The sequence below is a fragment of the Pseudopipra pipra genome, chromosome Z (genome assembly GCF_036250125.1).
Source record: "Pseudopipra pipra isolate bDixPip1 chromosome Z, bDixPip1.hap1, whole genome shotgun sequence".
Lineage (NCBI taxonomy): Eukaryota > Metazoa > Chordata > Aves > Passeriformes > Pipridae > Pseudopipra > Pseudopipra pipra.
In genome coordinates, this window is record NC_087581.1 from 43,602,694 (window position 1) to 43,620,106 (window position 17,413).

At 38.0% G+C, this 17,413-nt stretch overlaps 1 long non-coding RNA gene across 1 annotated transcript in view; it reads right to left on the reverse strand.

The window, feature by feature from the left end:
- Positions 1 to 17,413, reverse strand: part of LOC135407425 (uncharacterized) — a 52,938-nt gene that overhangs the window by 22,302 nt on the left and 13,223 nt on the right. Inside the window, exon 2 of the long non-coding RNA XR_010426869.1 lies at positions 1,607 to 1,690. This is a non-coding gene — a long non-coding RNA (uncharacterized LOC135407425). The remainder of the gene's footprint in view (positions 1 to 1,606; positions 1,691 to 17,413) is intronic.

The following is a 17,413-nucleotide window of genomic DNA, read 5'->3' on the forward strand; positions in this document are numbered from 1 at the left end:
TTAGAATTTGTTTCATGCACTTTCTCAAACCTAAAAACAATGTCCTCTGCAAAATACATCCTTTATGTGAGACAGAGTTTTTTAACCAGGCACACATTTTTAAAAACTGCATACTGTTAAGAGCAATTGTGGATGCTGTAAGTACCATTATCACATACATCCACACACTTGTATGTTAGTCGGGCTCACGATTTTCTAGGCAGAAATTTTCCTTTTTCCTCTCCTGTTGTTTTTTAAGGTCTTGTTGAATGGGAAAAAAGTGGAAGAAAAGACATGAAAAATTCTGCAGCTGTTGATGGAAACCTTTTTTTTTCATTTCCATAAGGGAGCTTCTTTCATTTCTATGGATAGATCAGCAATCAGCTGATAAGTGCTTGAGATACTAACCCTGAATTGAGTAAGTAGCCCAGGGAAATAACAAAGTTTTTCTTTGCTATCCCCATTTTAATCTTGGGGAGGCTGTGCACAGTATTCCTAAGGGACTGTGCCTCTGTAGTGTTCTCTAAGGGCACAAAAGAAAACAGATAGTAATTAGACTGGTTCTTTATACTGAAAATCAAAATTATTTCTAAATAATCTACACCATAATCTGGCCTCTAGAACTATTAATCTTACCACAGAAAGAACACAGAAGGAAAATTACATCCAAGAAGGCATCTTGGAAAAAAATTATGCTTTTGCAATGCTATGGCTATTTTTAATCTAAAGCTATTTTAGAGTTTCATCCAACTTGTGTAAACTTGATTTAGAAGTGCAGGTCTAGATCAAAGAAGATTGACAGTATCAAAGCAACAGGTGATTAAATAAATTATACTTTTCAAGTTGTCTTATATAAGAAGGTGTACCTAGCAAAAGTAAAAATAAGGGGGTGAAAACACAACAGCTCAACCCAAAATCTAGATATATCACATTCAGCCTGCACATACAGCATATTCCTGATGAAACTTTCAAAGCTTAAATTACCACACTGTCTCCATGATTTTGCTGTGAGGGAGACTATTTGCACACACCTCATGTAATGCAATCCTTCTTCTTAGATCTTGTCCTATTACACATCTTGCCATAGAGGGGGAAAACAGAACAAAAACATCAGTTATGAATGACTTAGATCTCACTGGAGCAACACTCCATTAGAGAAAAGACTGATGTAAATGTATTCTTTGTCTCAAGATACCATAATGTTAGAGCTTTGGAATCATGAAAGCAATAACTGAATGCTACATCCTTGATGCCAGTGATTCTATTCACTGTTTTTCACTCTGTTTTTTCAGGTATTTTCCAAAGGTTTCAATAGCGTGAAACGCCAAGTTTCCCAAACCAGGTAAAGGGTTAGTCAGAAGAGCTTAAAGGTATAGCACAAGCTGATCTGGAGTGAAAAGGCTAAAGAGTTCTTCTCATTAGTCAAATTCTGATGTTACTTATTGAAATTTTCGTTATGTTATCATCTGTCTGCCTGCCCTATGCATTTTTTGGCATACATCTAGTAATTCATCTGTCCAGTTTTTCTGAATATACTAATTTGTAACTTAATGTTCTACCCACCAAAAAAAAAATTAAACCAAAGTAGGGTTTAATTTATCATCATTGAATATATTTTCAGTCTCACCTGAATTCTGCAAATGAGGAAGCCTCTTAATTTCAGAAATGCCCTTCCACAGGAACTTCCTTATTCCTGGATGTGATTTTGTTCCTATTTGAAATGTAAAAATTTATTTAAATTCCAGTGACCTGAAAATTCCACATATCATTTCTGCTGGAAATACAAGCACAAAACATTTCTATTTCTGCTGCTGTATACTTTTTAAGATTCTAGAAGCATAGAAAGACTGGAAATCCTTCATAAGGTAAGAAAATTGTTTACATTGAATCAAGCAATTCTGTAGGAAAAAAATAAGAGAGTGAAATTAACTGTTACTTTGTGTCTTAGGAGTTACGCCTGTGTACCTTAACCTGTGAATTAAATGATAGAGAAAAAGAGGATTCATAAACACAGATTCTCCCTGCCCCATCTTCCAACTCTTTCTTTTTTTAGAACACAGATCTCTTGCAAGTACATCCACAAGACAGAAACAGGCCTGCTTTTGTACAACAAATCTCGAGTGTTACCATCTCCACACACACTCTTCACTTCTCAGTCAGCCAGTTTACTGGAGTTGAAGGCACTTCACAAGATAATTTTGGACACTCTTGTTGTCCAGAAGTTTGCAACTTCTTTGCAAATCTAGAGGATCAAAAGTGCTTGGCTGAAGCCTGACAAAATCTTAAGAAACTGAATGCCTAGAGTTTCAAAACAACATCTGTTTTCAATGAAAAGAAAGTGCAAGGCAAAATAAGCTCATGTTTATCACATCATGCAGAATCTAGGAATTAAGCCTAGGGAAGAAAAGTGATCCCTGAAGTAATTCAGAAAGAAGGGCAAAGGCAGACCAGTGGGAGAAGCAAAGAACATCTTCCTTTTCAACTGACAAGGTGTTCAGCAAATACCTGCATTATGTTATTACTTCATGTTCTTTCAGCACTTGCCTAGCCATGGTAACATCTCAGGGTATCTGTGCTCATGCCTAGGAAGAAATCCTTCCTCGTGCCTGCTTGTACTGCTGAAATATTAAACCCCCTGCAGCTTGCAGGAGAACAAGTAAGGGAACTGCTATACTTTTATCATTTAACTTGCATGCTGCAGTAAGAAGTCTTCCCTGGTTTGACACCAGTTTTCTCCATGATTGGAAACTGATGTTTTCCTCTGAATGAAACATTGCATAAAATTTTGATACTTTTGTAGTGCAGTATTTACTGTGTTTTGAGATTATTACTTCCCCCCCACTTCAATAAGTAAAACCGGCCCTGTTTTTCATCACAGTATGCCATGCAGGACTTTAAGTCTTGGTTAAAAATAGAAATTAAAATTATTATTTTCTTCAATCAAAATAAGCTCTCTCATAGGTAAAATGACCTTCTGAGAGTGTAACCATTAGTTACAATATTTATTAGAATGTAATTAAATTATACACAGTATTCCAGTAAAAACTGGTATTTTCTCTCTTATGTCATGGTGCCAAATATCAGTGTATCAGCAAATAACTGTAATAGAAATCAGATTCTTTTATTCAACACAATTTTATCCATTTTTAATAGGCAAGAAGAATACTACTTATTAAACATGTAGTCTGTGATCTTTTGATATTGCAGGTATTCTCTCATTGGAAAACTACAATGTGGTATCACAAAAATTGTATACATTTTGGCAAAATATAGTTACTATTCTGGAACTTGTAACCATCCTCCCACTATAAAAAAAAACTCCCTTAAAATTGTTCTTTTAACTGACACTCTCACTTTTTAAGTGTTTTAATAAATAATAGCCATTCACTTTGGACAGCACGTAATTAGGTGTCAGGGGAGAATTTCATGCACCTCTCTACCAATTTCCACAGAAATTTCGAGCAGCGCTCCTTTGCTGAGAGCGATCCTAGTTGACAAGTAACAATTGAACCTCTCCCGACAATACGCTGCTGCTCCCAAACAAGGAATAGGTGCACTATCTCTACCCTCATGTTGGGAATAAGATTTCTGGATTCTTTCCCCTATTCTTGACCACTCTTTCCTGCTAATCTCTGGACAAGGTTCTTTGCAGTAGCTTCCCAATTTTTTGTTATGATCTTATAATTTTATTAATTAAACTGCAACTTATTTGTCACCAGACAAATTTGTCACATAGGGAGCAAGCATTTATCCAAGGTATTTTTGCTGTGACCAGAGGAACATAAAATTTTACTGTACACTTTGTATTCCACTCCCTTGAAAATTCAGTCCTATATGCAAGTTAAAGAAAATTAAAACTTCCCATTCAAAATGTGTGGTATATTCTGACATACACACTCAGACAGATGCCTTCATCAGACAGAACTCCTAGCTGTACACAGACACGTTTCCCAACAACATGATACCAGTAAAGACCAAATTATGCAAAGCAGGCCAGATTTATACAATTTCAAAGGAAACTTAACCAGAGCCTAAAAGCTGCTTGCTGAAAGCTTTCACAACAGAACTGTAATTTTAATAGCTGTTGTTTCCCTATATAAGGCAAAATCTGTGTATCTGAAATGTTCTGTAAGAGATGAAAATAAAGCTCTTTGTGAATTCAGAGAGATTATAGCACTGAACTGTTAAACTGCACAATCCAGAATCATGAACTTCCATGTGAATTCACCTGAATCTCACGAAAAGTCATGGATAATTTTTTAGAAATGACAGAAAACAAGTTCAGAACTATGGGAGAGAAGTGCATTGGGTACAATGTTACTGTGTGTCCCTACAGAGGGTATAGTGACAGAGATCTGTTAGAGATATATAGAGATATGAATATTTATGGGCCTACTCCAACTCAGTTGGAAGCACAGAACTTACCCAAAGGCACAAAGGTGGCCCTTGAAGGGCGTAGGAGAGACACAATCTGTTGACCAATTCCAAGCAAGAAGTTTCCCCCTCTCACTTTTTGCCCCCCAGCCCCCCTTCTTTTGTACTATAATTTTGGCCCTTCCCACAGGGGTGGAAAAATCACGTGTTATTGGTGAGGTACTGGTGAGTGTGGTGTGCAAATTAATACACAAAGCAGGTTTCATGAGAGTCTCGATTACTTTTGGTCAGAATTATAGCTAATACAAAGGATAAAATGAACACTTCAATCCTCCTCCACCCACTGAGACAGGAGTAGAAGCTCTCTGACCTTCAGCAGAGAGTCTTTGCAAGCATCCTTATCTCCTTAACAAATCAAATTTATAACAAGGCCTGTTTCTCACAGTGGGAGTGAGGCTAATGGCTGGTGCAGAGATTGGGATGCTCTCCTATGCCTTCCTGAAACAACATCAGCCAGCCTTGAAGACTATGCCTCACTCTAGAAACCATTCAGTCTTTAGGCCTTGCCCAAGCCAGGTGCAAGATAAGCAAGGGGTCCAGCTTATATTGTTCTCGACAGCTTCATCAATTCTTCACGACTTAGGGCAACTCTGAAGCAAATCTGACAATTTACCACAACCTCACAGCTATTATGTAGCACAGAATTCAAGATTCAGTATTTAATTTATTTTTTTTTTTACTTAATTACTTTATTACATTCAAACTTACTTACTCTTAGGTTTTTACTCCTAAAATATATCTTTTTCAAAACAGGGATAGATTCATACAATGTTTACCCCATGGAAGGACAATTTACCCAGTGTAAATCAGTGGGGTTTTAATTTTTTAGGCTAAAGATATTAAAAGAAGCTCAGAAGAAACCAGTTACTTGAAACTGCAATAATTATTAGTAATGCTACAGGAAAGTTATCAAACTTCTATTACTAAAATCATTTAAGAACAGGTTAAAGTAACAGTTTTTGAAGGACATTATAAGCATGCTTGTTCGTGCCTCAGAAAAAGCAAGCAGCTTAGATAGATGTGAGATACTGTGTTGAGAGAGAGCAATCATTGTTTTTTTAGGATTCAACAAAAACCAGGATTATCATAGTTCTAGCAATGTAAAGTGTGGGGTTTTGGTAGATTGCCAAAACATGAGATATCCAAATATTCAAACTGATAATAGAGCTACATTTCCAGTTTTCTTTTCTAAAAGGTCTTCAGACATGTAACTTTCATTAGAAGTACTCAGAACATGGAATAAAGGAGGTACAAAGTAATCCCTCCTGGGAATAAAGAAAGAAAACACCTTTTATAGCAGTCTTGCCACTAAATTCATGTGAGAAAAGAAATACCCAGTTAGAAGAAAACACAGTGCTCCTGAATGAAAAGGGATTTTAGGAAGTCAAGCTGGTACTTAGGTGGTGTCAGAAAGGCCTGTTCCTCCTGCCATTCTGCAGACCCCTATGAGGAGATGGGCACCTCATCCAGCTTGAATGTAAGCTCTAAGTGCAATTTTCACTTTCTGTGTGAGCTCAGCACAGGAGGACTCATAAAAAACATACTTATGCAGAAACATGGCTACATGGAGTGATAGTTATGACCACGAAGGCCTATATACTTTTCAAGAAGAACAACTTCATGCAAATGTACTTTTTTCCCTAGGAAAAATTCTAGTGTGCAAATGCATCTGACTTTCTCCAGCCTCCCTTGTAACTCATCCGACAAAGAGACAAAGGTCTCAAAGATACTGCACTTCTGCTGGTTTTCTAGGATGGGCAATAAGCAGAGGTGAGAACCCTACAAAATCCTCTAATGAGGGAAGCAGGAGGAAACCACATGAGACACTTCTCATTAGACACTACAGAGAACTCATAGAAGTGCACACCTGTGGTACTGATTTTTGGGAAACCAGCTTTCCCTAAAATCACTATTTGCTCTCAAAGCTGTTAACACTCTTTTTTTTTTTCCTATAGACTGGGAGAACTGAAGATGTTAAGGATGAATTATCTGTAGGCATAGCAGCACTCCATGCAGAGGTTATACCTTTAATTCAAGTTACTGAGAGTCTATCTGAACACTTGCTTTTTTCAACCAGCTGTTTTTAACTACCTGGTAAGGCTGGAATGCCTGCCTCCTAACTAATTGTGTGCATAAGTTACTAAAAACCAAGCAACCTTATATGAAGAAAGATTTTGCGGCTTTTTTAAAATTAATTTAACAAAAAAGGGTTTTAATTCTTGCATTTTGAGTATGCCTAGTTTTGCTTTTATCCATGTTGTTCCATCATAGATGCAAACTGAAATACAGAAAATGCCATTTTTATATATTAAGAAAAGAAAAGAAAAGACACACTTTTATTACAGGGAGAGTGGGCAAACATTGGAACAGGTTGTCCAGAGGGCTTGTAGAGTCCCCTTCCTTGGACATATTCAAAACCCAACCAGACAAAAATCTGAGCAATCTGCTCTTCCTGCATCTGCTTTGAGTCTGGGGGATTGACTAGATAATCTGCAGAGCTGTCTTTCAATCCGAATTATTCTGTGATATAGGAAAAGTAAAGAACATATCAGAAAGGAAAGGAGATACTGAAACAGATGCAGCTGCACACAAATAAACCCCACTGTTTCAGAAAGATAAAAGAACAGTGGTAAAATGCAGTGTGTTTTGCAACCATCTGGTGCCTTCTGGGGTTTTTTTTATGTGCTGCCTGTCTTGGCTGCTATTCCCTGTGAAGAGTTCAACAGTCTGATGTATAAGATGAGCAGACCTACTTTCCAGACAGTAGGCTATATGAAGAAAAATCAATTAAGAGTATGGAAAAAAGACCAAAAAAGCTAGAAGAAGAAAATATTAGTGTTTGTAAGAATTCTAATTCTTCCTAGTGGTAAATATGCATAATTGTAGTCATCAGCTGGTCAAAGTTCTTTCCCACTGTCTTGTTTTAGGTATGTTTCTGCACTTTAGCATATTATAATCTTTTTTTTTTTTTTGCCTTCAGTTAGGCTTGTATAGTACGAGAAGCTAAGTAATTACCACAGGAAAAAATTCTTTAAAATTTATTAAAAATGTTCATTCTGATTTGGTGATAATTTTAATGCAGTAGCTTCCTGAAAGTAAAACACTTGTTTCATGCTTACAGAGTGTTCTACATAGTTTCTGCATGTTTCTGAGAAAATAGAAGCTTCTACACTGGCCTCCCATGCTACAAAGACCACTTCTAATAGCCATATTTCTAACAAATTATTTGTCTCATGTTAAAGGCACTTAAAGACCAAATGCAAGGTTACTACTATTAGCCAAGGCCACATCTAAAGCTGATGAGGTTGATAGGATGACACCTGGGATGGAGATGACAAGAAATCGTTCTATCCTCCGACCTCCTTTTATTATTCCAAGATCAGATAGGTTACTTCAATCTCAAATTACCATCTGTTAGTGGCATCCATGTGAATGCCTTTAGGAAATTGATAATGTCAGATTCCTGTTATGCTGGAAATGTCCTTCAGTTTCTCACTAAATGAGAAGCAGTAAAAACTAAGCCATAGTACCAGAAAGTCTAAAAGGCAAAAGAGTGTTGGACCTCTATAGACTAGGAGAAGGAAAAATTACACTTTACAAACATCTGTCTCTCCCTAAAGTTTGTTTTTAATAGTCTCTCAGAAAGACAAAGTTCACTCACTATTCAGAAAATCATTCTTTGAGAAACCATTAAGAGAAGAGAGGGATAATTTGGGCTTTGTTAAGTACAAACTCTCCTGGCTGTGTTTAGCATAGGTTTGTGTAGATTTGTATGAATACCTAAGTATTCTAGGGAGGTGTAGGAACTTAAGTCTGCTTAAAAATTATAGATATTGGAAGAGAATATTTAAACCAGGATGGGCAACACAGTGAGGGGTATAACTGCTAGGAGACAAAAAAAAGCCTTTGAATAGCAGTATTCCCAGCTTGAAAACATAAATTTGTCCTGACCTGCCAACATTATAGTGTGGTCCCCTCCACACTATAATGCTCACTTAGCAGTGGTAGAAAAGGAAAAAAGCTACTGAGATCCACAGGGTTTCAGTGTTATCTAGTGGGATGAGTACATAAACCTGTGATTAAAACCTTTCAGATTTCCTTTCTTTTAAATTTAGTTAGGAAAAAATAAACCCAAAACCTTAGTCCTAAACTATCTCTGTTCTCTAAGCTAACAAACACAAATTTTATGTTTGACCTGAGAAACATGCTGGCTAGCCACTGAGGAATTTTCAGTGAGTTATGAGCACAATTAAAAGCACATCTTGAATACTGTGATGACTTCTGGTTAGTCATAAAGAAATATAAGACCAATCATTACCTGTAATATCTGAGCCATGAAGACTTCTGTATGTGCAAATGGAAGATTTTAGATCCTCTGAGTTCTTAACTGATCTGGTTGGAAAAATAAAACATGGAGAGTCAACGTGTGAGATAGAAGCTACAGAATACTTTAGTAAAAATTTTAACTTAAATTAAATCTAAGGAATGACTGGAAGTGCACCCAGGTCAGTAAACAACAGTAAAAGTTAAGACAGCAAGAAACATATTTGGTAAGAATCATAGGTGCAATATTTTGCCATAAGTGGGTCAGATAAAAGTGGCAATTATTCTTGTCACTTTCTTCTTCAGCCTTTCCTTTTTTAAATATGTCAGAATAAAAATCTTACTTTGACCAGTGCAATTGTGGCCTATATAGAGTAAAGAAGCTGTGATCTTCACTTGAAGGATGCCTCTAAGTGGGTCGGTCAAAAACCTGTATCTTGAAGGCAGCTGTTGTTTAGAGAGAGCAATTCAGGGCAAAAAAAGCACATGTGCCTCTTCAGTCTGTGGAGAAACAATGAAAGAAAAAGCTGAGAAAGCAGAAGTGTTCACATGGGCAATAGTTCACCAGAAACAAACTGTCTGCACTCTCAGGAGCAGGAACACTGAGGGAACCTGGTGTGCTGCCCTGAGAGAGGTGTGAAACAAAGGAAGGAGCAGCACAGAGGTGTTCTGGTCATGCTCTGTTTAATACAGTGGAGCTAATGGGAACTAAGCCAAAGGAATGGCCCAACTGGCGCCTGAAGGCTGAACTTCATTAACTCAAAAACACATATTGTTTTTCTTGCCCTGCATATGCTAATGAAGTGAAACCTGCACATACTTTACATATGCCTGATCATGAAATGGCATCAACTGGAAGTTTTCCACTCTTAAAGGAGACAATATAAATGTAACTTCAGAGGGGATGAAGGTCACCTTTCTGTCCTGGGACAGTTGAGGGCCTCTACCCACCTCCTCCCCACGGGGATGCCTATCAGGTAAACTTTATTTCACGGTAATCAGTGTGTTTGTGAACAGTAATTTCTGAATCTTATTCTTTCATAACAATCACTAAACTGCACTATTTGTGAATCTGTGATCATCAGTGTTCCCAGACTTACAGTGTCCCAAACCACACTGTTGGTGAATCTGTGATAGTGAAAGTTAATATTGAACACGAGCAGATTTATGGTGTTGGATTGATTATTCTATAAGATTATCTGTGAATCTGTACCATAAAGGTCCTTCAAGGACTGGGAAAGCAGATAATGTACAGACTAAGAAGGGAAGATCTAGCCACCCCTAGGCCCACTACATCTCTGGATAACTTGGAAAGGAAGTGGGTCTCCCATTCCTAAATTTTTACATAATGTGGTCTCATCACATCTTACATTACAACTAGTAGAGCCAGTTGCTCTGTGTCACATTAATTTCTTCCCACCAGCTGCAAATGATGGATTCCTTCTGGAAAGAGTCCACTCTACAGATGCATCTTCAAATGTTCTGTCACAGACACAGCAGGTACTGCTGCATGTGAGAACATGGAGAGGGCATTTACTGGCACACTGGTACTCTTCTTCAGTGACTTTGAAGAGATTGTAGTAAAGGACACACAAACAGCTTATATGTGAACTTTCAGTGGCAGCAAGTTTAGAAACATTTCCCTAACTACCCCTTCCTTCGTATCACCATGTTCTCTACTGAGCAGGAGGGAATTTTTCTAAACTAGATATACACAGATTAAAACAGGTGAATGTATCAGTGATCTGCTGCTTCAGTTTTATCTTTGAACCAACTTGTTAAAAAGTAGAATGTGTCTTTGAACAACATTCAAGACAGGAGACAGTCTTTCCCACTCCTTCTTGTTATCCATAAGTTTCTGGAGAAACACACAACAATCAATAGTTATCTCCACTGGGCAATATAAATTCTGTTAAGCTGATCAGAACCAAGCATTCCATAAGGCCTGATTTAATTTGTCATGAACTTCTTACAAGAGTTAGTCTCAAGATTAATTAAGTTCTGGGTAGAGAAAAATGGAAAGCAGTCTACAACCCCCCTTTTTTTCCCCTTTTGTGAAGCATGCTGCCAATAAGTGTCATGGCTATCAAAAGGAAAACAAATTTTCTGTCCCTTCTTGGAAGCTATCAATTCTATTAACCCCTTATCTAATTTTAGGCAGCAGGTTGAAAGACAACACAGACAACCAGACTAAGAACAGACAGTTATGGCTACCAGAAGACATAGGGTGGCTCTTAGACACTGCACAGATTTCTCATCAAATACTCCAAGAATCTTATTTTGACACTGAATCTTTTAGATGTTTCTTCTAAAGAAAAAGAAGCAGCTGGAGTGACCTACTGCTAGAGAGATCCAGCAAGGAGGCATCCCACGTGAAACTGCAGTTCCATGAAATTCAAACTTCACAAAACAATCTTTGTGGTGAACAGCCCGCACTATTAATCAGCATGTGACATAGAAGGATGTACAAATATTTAAAAGTAATCTTGTTGATTTCAGCTTCTGTTCTTCCATTAAGTCTGAGTACCTTTCTGTACTAACTTGGGCAAATATTAGTGCTCCATGAACTGGTCTCTTACAGTGCATTTTAACGGAAAATTAATACAATAGACCAAATTAATTTCTCACCATACACTGAATGAAAGGATGGATAGAATTATGCACTTCTGAAATACTATCCATAGAACAACATGTAATGGACCTAGAAATGGTATGGAGTTGATAGTCATTCTGTCCAGTTTTGTATGTTCATGTCTGCTGTTTTGTCCCATTATCCTTGATGCAGAGAAGGCCATAGCAAAACTTTCTGAAACTGAAGTAATAGAAAGAGCTGGAGAAGCTGTTGAAAAAATGCAAAAATTACCAAATCAGTTGCAACTATTAGCATAGATGCAGATCCAAAGGCAAGCATGGACCAGAAAACTGCTGTTAGTTTTGACCCCCTGCTGGTAACATCAGAGGAATACCAACAATCGATGAGGATCTGAGCTAGTATTTTGTATCAAGACTTCTGGAAACATTACTGAGTGCCTGGAATAAATCAGTTTGATGTTAGCAGGATCTATGAGTTATTTGATATTGCATTATGCTGACTACAGGCAACACCTACAAAACACCAATGACATTCTTCCCAATGTGTATAAGTGAGACCGAAATTCTTCACAGGAATAAAGCAGAACTAAAACTTTACTTCCTTCTTGGTCAAATGGTTGACTTTACAAGCAAATACCCAGAGAAAAGTTAGTTTGTCAAAGTTAAGCAGTGTTTTATGAATGTAGTAAAGTGTCTGCTAAGTATGTATCCTTGACAACAAGCCGGTATACTAAATGTTTGAGTTAGAGTATGGCTTGCATTTGATCAACTTAAGTGGAATCAGTCCTTGAGTGATTTAAACTTGGACTCATCTTACCTCAGGATCTTACCTACAGGATAGAAAGAAGACTCAACCCTAAGCAGTACAAATTAGATGGAAGGAATTTGTAATAGTGATGACAAAACCACCTCTGAATTGTTACAGGAGTTCATAACTGCAAAGGAAAAGCTGAGGAATCTTCCTTGACTAACCACTGCAGCAAGGGGTGCCAGGTGTGACCAGACAGAACTTGTGCTCAGGATTCCTTAAGTATACAAAGTAGTGCTTTATGACTGCTTATTCTGACCATGTCATGTTGTCTTTGAAGAGCAGAGATACTGTGTGGCATCCCTACTTCTGCAATAGCTGTTGTCCTCTAAAATTGCATGCCATACATTCTCTGAGGATTTGATTTATAAACTGGTGTCCTTCACTGCTGGATTAAAGGTTAGGCTTTCACCAAAGATTAGATTCAATCCTTTTGCTGTCTCAAGAGTTCACTGCCTAATGAGCATAAACCAAAATCACAAATCTCTGTCTTGAGATATCCACAAAATTGCTTGTTCAGGCTCCTGTTATGGCTCCATGAATGTTCATAGCACAATATCCATGGGAGGCTGGATTAAAACAAGCTGTATTAACTTGTTATTGATCTCTGCTAGGATGGTATGGAGTCAGCTGGCAGCTGTTTTTAACTTTCTTTTAGCAAGAATAACCCATTACTACTTTCAGCTAAGTTTTCAAAAGCTCTGGAAAGGTTTGAAGCTGCTTCCACAGAGCAGGAGAAAAAAAAAAATACAGACACAGATATTACTACATATGTCTGGAGTCTCATTTCTATCAAACTCCACCAGGAAGCTGTTGTGTTGGAACATGAAATTTGCCACCAAATAACCCCCCTCATGTTCCAGGATGGCCTTATAGCGAAGAAGGGCTGCATGTACCTGGGCTGGTTTCAGTAATATCTATTTTAAACTTGAATAATAATCCCACACCACAGTGGGCCCAAAGGCATACCACAAAAATGGATTTAGTCAAGGATTATAACAATAATCCCACTTCTTGAGGGTGCAATGTTTGGTCTCTTTTGTTCTTGGATCTGATGTGCTATTGGATATTGAGGTCTCAGTGGCTTTCCTCTGTGTAGATCCATTGCTCATTTTGCATTCTATCTGAGTTTCTTCTCCAGTTGTCCTCCCCTGTATCCCAGTGCCACTCATATTTCAAATATGAGTGGCACTTCCAATGCTAACCAGAATAGGCAGCTTTAAATCCCCCTTACTGGAGTGTGTTCCCATATGTTCAGTGTATTTAACACAGGCTTGACACCACAACTATTGTAGGGTTCCTTGGCCACAGGAACTACATTGTAAAGGTCAGAAGTAACAACACAAATCCAACTTTCTAGTTTGTCAATCTAAAATTTGGTTTTCCAGATAGCTATGTACAGCAGAAATATTATTACCACCAAGACAAACACTCCCTGTGTGCATTCCATGGTCAGCATAGGCTGATCCATCATTCTACGTGGAATTCATTCAGAGTTTCTGTGGATACAGAAAGAAAAGAAGGGTGGAAAAAAGACATGGCATGCTCAGTTTTAAAATAAAGACAGCAATGTCAATTACAAAGAAGATAAAATCCATCGAGTGTTAATTTGATGCATTTTTACTGAGCAATCTCTAGCCTCCCATGCATAGAGATTTTTGGGGATAATTAATACCATTTACACTCTTTCAGTTTGAGGGATCTTTACTAATACAGGTTGTCCAGTATAGAAACAGCAGGTGTTTCCCCAGACTTGGTGTGAACCTTTGGGACAGCAGTAAAGTGTGATCTATTAATGTTCTGAACCTTCTCTTGAAAGGGATCATACCAAACCATTCCTTCATAATTTCATTAACACCTTCCAAGTAGGCATACTACTTATGCACTGTAGGTTTCTGAGCACCACCTACAGATGATTCTGTACCTCTGTGAACTACAGGAAATGCAAAGGTCCCCAAGTGACCGCCCTCTGTCCTCTTCTTGTCTGTTCCACCCGTCTCATTGCTTTCACTACGGACAGCAAGACTTTCCAAGATCCAAATATCTCATTTTGGTGTCATTGGAAGAGTGGAAGTTAAACTCTAGTGGTCTTTCTGGACTTTCTGGCCCCTCTTGCCTTAAGTTACAATGTGTTCTCTGAACCCCCATTCTACATGGATAGGGTCTGTCAGGTGTAGGAGCTGTTGGGACAGCCTCACTTCTTTTATTAACAATTCTAATCCATTTAGTACGCTCTTCAGTTCATTTCTGGGGGGGGGAGACGATACTCTTTGATTTGCTTTTGTGTACCTCCAATACTGCACAAATAATTCCTTTTCCATTATATTTTTTAACTTTTTTCACACTTGTACGTTTTTCTATTTACTCAGCCATTTAATGCTTGTTTTTTCAATTTTTGGGGGGCCTATTATATTTCCTCTCAGGATTATGCACTCCTATATTTTTGCAGCAGGTCATCCACTGCAATCCCACTGACTACACAACTTTTTTCTGTTGTGTTAGAGCATTAAATTTGGCAGAAAATAAACCCAATTGCATTCCAGCTGGTACTCACAGATTAGAGGGTCTAGATATGACTGGGCTTCATTTCTGATTAGACACAATTTGGCACCATAAGTCTGGTTTCATTCAATAAAAACTTGCACAATCACAGATTCATGAAGAGTCTGGTTGATTGAAGCAACAGACTGACACTTGCTGAGCTTTTTCCTTCAGTGCTTCTCCACAGGTGCCCACCAGAGTTCCATGGTGAAAATTAAACAAGTTGGGAAGAGCAGAAGAGAAATACTCTCCCCATTTCAGCAATTTCCCTGGCAAGAAACTGTGTAAGGTTTCCAAATGCTGTAAAAGTTCAAGCCTCGTGGTTCAAGCTTAACTCAAACAGGTGCAAATTTCAGGAGTTCCCAGAACAGTCTGCAGATACATTGTACTTGAATAGTGGAGTGGCTGACACCCTTCAGTTGCTGGTGAAGGGGTTTCCAAATCTGGCACGAAAAATAATTTCTGCCACCATCCTCCCCACTACCACCATCTCTTTTGATCAGTTAAAGAATTTGCAGCAAACTGAATACAATGCCTTTGATGTCTTTGAAGGAGAAGGAAGAAGAGGCAGCTTGATAACGTCAACTAACAACATTTTTGTCTTGATAATGTAAAATATTAATCATGCTCCTTCCCTGTAGAGTATCAAGAATAGTCAGAAGAGTCAGACATAAATTGTTTTCTTGGCTTATGTAAAAGTCACTGGTTCATGACTGGTTCAGTACATCTAGAAGTTATCTAGAAAATAAATCAATATTTTTATGTAAGGTTTGTTTTTCTTGCCTCCAACATTAACGCTTATGCTCTGCAAGCAGTATCCCTTGTAGACAGATACTCATTAAGCTGCAGATACCTGTATTACAATAGGACTGATAAAGAGCTAAAAAGGCAGGAGGTAAGACTTTGAGTTGAGTGCTCCATTATGGAGTTCTGCACTAGTTCCTGCAGTTCAAGGAAGACCACATATGCAGGTTTTTTTTTCCTCTATATTAAAGCTTTTTCATTATAAAAAGCTTTTATGTGTGATCTAACACCATCTATATCCTACCTAGATAAACGGGCTAAACCTCTGCTTTCAGTAAACAAAACACTAAGCACCCAAAATGACATTAGTCTAACTTGTCTATTGCAAATGATTTATTGAAATTTTGGAACAGATTCCCTGACTCACCTGAAAACACACCAATTTTGAAATGTTTTACATTACAGTTTTGCTTCAGAGTAAATAGCCACTGCATTCTCAAATGGTTGTCTGCAACAGCAGCTCCATTTCCTCTTGAGGCAAGGCTGTATATCCTCAGAAATACAGCCAAGGTTTCACTGGCTCCTGCATCAATAAGATGACCTATAATGTGTCTTATTGTGTCAGCCCATATTTAGTCTTATAGTTCAATAAACTGGCAGCTTTAGACTGTTTCTCTTTTACCTTATCTGTTTGAGATCAAACACATTCTAAAAACAACCACCTTCTCCCCAGTCCCAACCCTAACAGCAAGATCAGGACTGCGGAAACACAAACGAAAACGTGTGGTAGGAAAAAGAATGATCTTTCTACTTCTGCTTTCCCTCTTGCTTGCAATTGCTGCTGACTTAGCAATATGTGTATGAACTCAAATTTTGATGAAATTCCCTTTATTTCTTCTCATTCTTTTCCTTAGAGCCTCTCTTTTAACAAAGAGAACTCTTTGTATGGGACAGTGTGTTTAAGATTTCAGAGGAAGCACATAACCATTTGAGTGCTGAAATAGTTTTCAAGCATGAACAGTGCACACTTTTATGTCCTATAACCCACAGGCAGAGGTTGAGGGAGAGGTTTGAATCTCCCCTCTGTGAGGAGTATGCCTTTCAAAGAACAAAGAGTTGAAAGACTGGCAGGTCTGACTACTGTCTCTTTCTGGTCTTCTTTGAAAAAGGAGACTTCATTGTAAGCTGAAGTTGTCTTTCATTCCATTGTTTGAACCTTGCCCCATTTCTGATTTTTTCTCATTTGTCATTTTATGCTGTTTGACCTTACCTTTTCTGCCCTTCGAAACAACAAAATTAATGTGATGTCTTTCAGTTAATACTTCTGTTATGCTGCCACAGGTTCAGTGCCTGCCTTCTGCAAAGTCAGTCCTCTTTCTGAATGTAGTAGTCTCCTATGAGTGCTTAGTACACAGTATATCTGTGCTGAGAAAACTCTTTTCTCAAACATCCATCCATAATGGATTATGTTATGTTCCACTTTCAGCTTCCAACAGAAGCTGTCCTAGAAGAGCACAGAAATGTTAACTTTGCTGTTTTAAGAGGATGCTGACTGGTTGAACAGAAACCCTTCTCAGTCAGCTTCTGTGCAATCACTAGCTCTCAAAAAGGGTCAGTTGTGCCTGCCCTATTTTGTTCCTACCTGCATATATACATATAATGTCCCTGAGACTAAATTATAGTACTGAAATAAAAGAATAGCTCTGATCCTGGAACAAAGAATAGTGACCCTCTCCTGTATGTCTCTCTTCAACAGATCCTGATGATTAGACGATGACTGAATACAAAAACCCTTCTGCAAAGTTTGCCTCTTTCTCTTTTGCAACCTCTGTCTTTATGGTAATGTTCATAGCAGGAGCATATTTAACACTGAAAAAACAAACACTTTACTGTTGTGAAACCTACATAAAAAATGTTTTTGTTAACTGCAATTATATCTTGGAAATGGTTGGCATTCATCCCTGTCCCACTCCCTTAAGTGCAGTGTGGCAC